At 35.8% G+C, this 5,554-nt stretch overlaps 1 pseudogene; it reads right to left on the bottom strand.

The window, feature by feature from the left end:
- Positions 1-2,812: 2,812 nt before the first annotated feature.
- LOC125813498 (flavonoid 3'-monooxygenase CYP75B137-like) lies at positions 2,813-5,010 on the bottom strand (annotated as a pseudogene).
- Positions 5,011-5,554: the final 544 nt, after the last annotated feature.

Raw genomic sequence — 5,554 nt, 5'->3', positions numbered from 1 at the left:
TATTCGGATCCGAAACCCCGACTCGAAAATGAAATATCTCTTAAAAAAACATCTTACCCATGCTTAGATAAGTTCAAATATGAAATTTCATCAAAAACGGAGTTAAGATCGACCTTGAAATTCTCAATTTATCAAACTTTAACTTTACCGGGAAAGTCCAAATTGTACGCGGTTAATATGATGAAAATAATCAATGAATCAATAATTTTATGTGAAAATCAGTTTACCCATAACATAAGGATCGTAAATATACCTTTTTCATAAAAAAGGGAGTCCAAATCAATAAAACCCCAATTTTTTCCAAGATATTTACGGATAGGAAAAAAAACCAGATAAAAAAATTATGAGAAAATGTCGAATTGAAGATTGAATACTAACCCTCATATTAATTCAAGAAGAAACCCATAAGAATCACTCCATTCCGATCTCTAGAACTCCCGATATGCTCAAAATACCAAATGAACACAGTCTGAGATTTTTATAACAGTACATGGCTGTTATGCACCAGAAAAACAGCAGTTAATCTTTCACTAAAAAGGCCATAATTTCCTCATACGATAGTGAAATGACCCGATTCTTTTTGTAAATGTCTTAAATAATGATACGGACCTGTTCGTTCAATCGGAGCTCAATTTCATGCTCGTTTGCCCAGTCAAATATTATTTCTACTCGGTAAACAATTATTTCTTATTTGCGATAAAAGTCCAATCTCGGGTTAGCGAAAATGCACCAAAATTTGCAGATAAGTCCTATAATTCATGCTCAAAATTTCAGAACCTTCGGAATAATTTTTCGACCTTGAAAACTAATAATGAACCCTTTAGTTGTCACAATTTGCTGAAATAGTGTCAAAGCATCCAAGAAGCTTAAAAGCTCACCCAAAACTCATTTGGCACTTCCCGAACACAAACCAAATATGCTACTAGCTTGAAAATGACATTTCGGACTGAATGAAATCTTCGGAATTTGAATTCGAGGTCTCCTTGACCCGGTATCCGATAAGGCGTCAAGAAACTAACTTTAGGCTCAAAAACTCGAAACGCACTCGGGGCCTCTAAAAATTCAACCAAGACTCATTCTAGACTTAGAATCACCCCCTGAATCCAACGGTGCCCTCGGAATTCCATTTCGAGCACCGGAACCTCGTTTGTTGACCAAAGTCAACTCTTGATCAAAATTTCACAATTTTAGCAACTTAGGACCTCAAATCTTCGTTTTAACTCCAAATTCGACTCCATAAATTCTCATAGACCCATTTCGACATTCTAAAACTGCTGGAATCAACGGAAATTCGATTCGAGTCTCGAAACTCCAAATGACTCGAAGTAGCACTTTTAACCAAACTTTAACTCTTAAAAACTCAACTTTCCAAAAACTCAACTTTTCATCAATTTTCCTTCAAACCAACTTCGAAAATACAACAATTAGGACTCAAGGCAATTATCGGGAGGGGTAAAACGGTCATTTTATGAAAATTTCCAAAAATGACCTTTAGGGTCATTACAAGAGCAAAGTTTGTTTGACATGTTGTTCATCATTCATTTTTCAGCAAAAAAATCGTTTCTTTCTTTGGATTCATCGCCAGCAAAATTTGAACTCTATGTTGTAAGAATACTGATAAGTTTCAAGAGATCTTGATATAGTTCAGTTATAACCAATTGTGTACCTATGTTAAGGTAAGCATTGATAGACTAAAAGGACTCTATAACTTTCTTTTAGTATGTTTTCATTTTTAGTTCATAGCGCAATGAAAGTCATATAATAAATTATATCAAATTTATCATGTACAATATGTTAGATTAAGTTTTTGAGATAAACGTGCGAAGTACGTCCCCAAAACTAGTTTTTGATGATTGAACAAACTTTGAACCTGGTCCCAGTAAAACTGAGAGTTTCGTACAGTAAAAACTACAACTATCCAAAAGCCTGCATCTGCAGGACCTGTTGTGGCTAGTGCGCGTCTCCCATAGCACAACAGGCTCTTAGCCAATGAAATTGCTTTGTGTGTTTGTGCCTATCCTATAACATGCCTATTCTCCATTGACACAAAGCAAGTTTTTGCATTGAAAAAGTTTATTAAAAAAGCAAAACCCTCTCAGCCGCGGAATATTGCTCAAGAACAGCCGAAGGACAAGATGGGAGTTATCGTCGTTCTTAGTTGTTGCTAGGGTGTATATTTCAGTGGTCAATCGTGTAAGATCTATTCCTAAGTTATAAAGGAATTATACCGTTTGAAGTTCTTGTTGAGCTTTCCAATTCTTAGCTAGAGTTAGCTATGTTGGGTTGTTGAAGTCTAGATCGACTAGAGTTAGTAGGTTTAGTGGACAATAGAGTTATTGCTTAGTTTTTCCTTGTAACAGAGTTGTTATAGTGAGGGGGAAGGGATTAAGATTTTAATTCCTAGGTTAAAAGAGTTTGTAATCTGAATGTTGCTCCGTTTTTAGTGGAATGGAGTTTGTGGTGAAATCCTGTGAGACAGGTAGTAGTTTTCTCCTCCCTTGAACAAGGAGGTTTCCACGTAAAATTCTTGTGTCTGATTTACTTTGAGTTATTTTTTTCGCATTGTTATTTTGTCAGGGGACCTGGTCCATTGATTGTTAGTGGATGCATACATTTATATCAAAGACATTTTTTCCCCTCCAAATTTACCACTAAACGGAGTGTCTAGCGGTCTTTTATTAAAAATAAAAAGATATCAATAAGGATAAATACAAGCAAGGGGGGCTAGGCATTACCATACAATTCCTAATGAAGTACCTTACCTTACAATTCTTTGAAAGACATTAGCACATAACATTGATATATTTTTATCTTACTCATACAATGTTGAATTGGACAATCTTGGAGTAGGTATAGCCACCAGAGGCATTTTCTTTTTCAAAGTAATACCAAACTTCTCTGTAAGGTCTAATGTCTCTCCTTCGGGCAATATCCAATCAAAAGAATGAATGAGTGAAGCCAGTGAATACATGAACATCCTCTCTGCCATGGCTATCCCCGCACAGATTCTTCTGCCAGAACCAAATGGGAAATAGTTGAGATCATTTCCACCATAATCCCAGTTTTTTTGCAAAAATCTCTCTGGAAGGAACTCTGTTGGATTTTTCCAGGTAGAAGCATCTCTATGTATGGCCCATACATTTATGAAAACACAAGATCCTTTAGGAACAATGTATCCTCCCACAGTGCATATTTCACTAGGACAATGTGGCACCAGTAGTGGAGCAGCTGGATGTATGCGCAAGACTTCTTTCATCACTGCATAGAGATATGGTAATTCCTGAATATGAGACTCTTCCACAATATTATCTTTTCCCACAACGGTATCTAGTTCTTGTTGTAATTTCCTCAGGATATCGGGGTTGTGCAATAATTCAGCAATGGCAAACTCAATTGTGTTGGCGGTTGAGCCAGTTCCACCGACGACCATATCCTGTCCATAGTATTTGTGAAGTTATTATCATGTATAACAATTTTTTAATTGTAGAACCTTATATTGGAGTTCAGTTCAAGGTTCACAGTTAAGTTACATATTATTTGATGCTAAATTTGCCGACTCTTTCCTTAAGTCAGTCCAATAACACGGTCGCAATTAACAGTTCAGAACATTTATGATCCTAATTTTAACTTTTATTAGCGTTTGATCCTCTTATTATGACTAATATTACTATAAACCAATTTTTTATCCGTTAACTGCCTAACAGGTAAGGAGATGGACTATTTAAAATAAAATGCAAACATTGTAACCAGTACCGCATGTAATGAAAGTGAATTTTCCTACCAGAAGAACGCAACCAACAGCTCAGGACATGAATTTACGAAGCTGATTCTTCTGAAATTTATTTCCCATATGCCACAATGATTTTTTGATCCTTTTAATATAAAAAAAAATAAATCTGCCATCATGGTCATTGTTAGCTAATAATTGATCCAAAAAAATTAAGGTATGAATGGTTGATGACAAATGCAATCTTGGCTACTCAATAATAATGCAGTGATAACTGGGGAGAGGATGATTTCTTTTTGGAAAAAGCAAATTTAGTAGAATGCACAACTGATAAACATACCATAAGTAAGGCTTTGATTTCAGTCATGGTTAGAGGTATTTTGGCATCTGCTTCATCTTTCAATTTCAGCAAAACTTGCAAAAAATCTTTGTTTTCTTGGCCAACACCATTTCTGTCCAATTTTTGTTTTTGATCAATTATGCTCTCAAATATCTCATCAAATCTCTTTGCCAACACCTTCATCTTCTTTGTAACACCCTGGAAATCAAACCAGGCCAAGCCCGGGTAAAAATCGGAAAGATTGGGAATACTGCACAGTGCAGCTATCTCAGTCACAACATGCCTAAATTCAGCTCCAAGGCTAGATCTTTCCTCACCCTTCACTGTGCCACCCCATAACATGCTTGTAATCACATTAAGCACAGTCAAGAACATCTGTTCACCAACATTCACAGGTGATCCTGCCTGGTTATAAAAGTAATTGATCGATTGTCTAAGCTCCCTTCGCCTTAGTGCATAAACAGAATCTAAAGTAGAAGAACTAAGCATCTCGCGAACACAAACCTTCCTCAACATTCGCCATTTCAGTCCATAAGGAGTCCAAAGTATGTCATTGACACCATATGAAAATTCTCTTCCAGCAGCAGTCACATCTCTGTTAGCAAAAATGGTATCTTTATCCTTAAGAACCTCGCGAGCTAAGGCTGGTGAAGTAATAATAATCCCAACTTTTTTACCAAACCAGAGTCTACAAATCGGGCCATAAGTTTGTGAAAGATGCAAAATAGGTATGAAGTTCAGGTTCAAGAGAATGGAGATTACCTATCAAGGGCAAAGGTTTAGGCCCTGGTGGCAATCCCTTGTTTGAGTTACTGATGAAACCCCAAAGTAAGGCTAAAAAAATAAGAAAAAAGGAGAAAAATACAACCTTTTGCTCAACATTGAGTTGTTGAAGGAGCCATGGGGAAGAATCAAAAAGGGGTTTGAAGAATTTGAGAGACATCTGAAGCTTTTGCACAGCTAAAAGTTTTCTTTCTTTTTTTTGCTGAAAGGATCAGATGAATATAAAAAGAGCAGTAGGATGAAAACAAAGCAGAGTCACCCCTGAATTGAAACGGAAAAAGCACTTTGTTGGTATTATAAGAAACGTGGAAAGCAGAGTTTGTTTGGCATTTCGTTTATCATTCAATTTTCAGCAAAAAAAGGCATTCTTTCTTTGGATTCATTGCCTGCAAAATTTGAAGTCTTTGACAATCACGGCCTCAAATATTTAATCAGATACCGTTCATCTTCTTTGCTGAAGAAGAAAGACTCAATATTGAACGTATAATAGGTAAAAAAATATTATCTTTTCTTGATTTGTCAAAAATGGTAAGTAAAAAGAGACAAGTAACAAGTTAAAATTGGAAAAGTAAAAAGGGACAAAGGGAATAACTGTTTAGCAATGAAGAGGCATACACTTAAAGTTGATTAATGTGCAGATAGTTAGGATGCATGTATAAGAATATTGCCAAGAAACTTTCTTTTAACAGTTTTTATAATATAAT

This window comes from Solanum verrucosum, unplaced genomic scaffold, assembly GCF_900185275.1.
Source record: "Solanum verrucosum unplaced genomic scaffold, falcon-dt-bn FXZP01000797.1, whole genome shotgun sequence".
NCBI classification, from domain to species: Eukaryota; Viridiplantae; Streptophyta; class Magnoliopsida; order Solanales; family Solanaceae; genus Solanum; species Solanum verrucosum.
The sequence above is the reverse complement of the archived record's forward strand: the minus strand, read 5'-3'. Positions and strand labels throughout refer to the sequence as shown.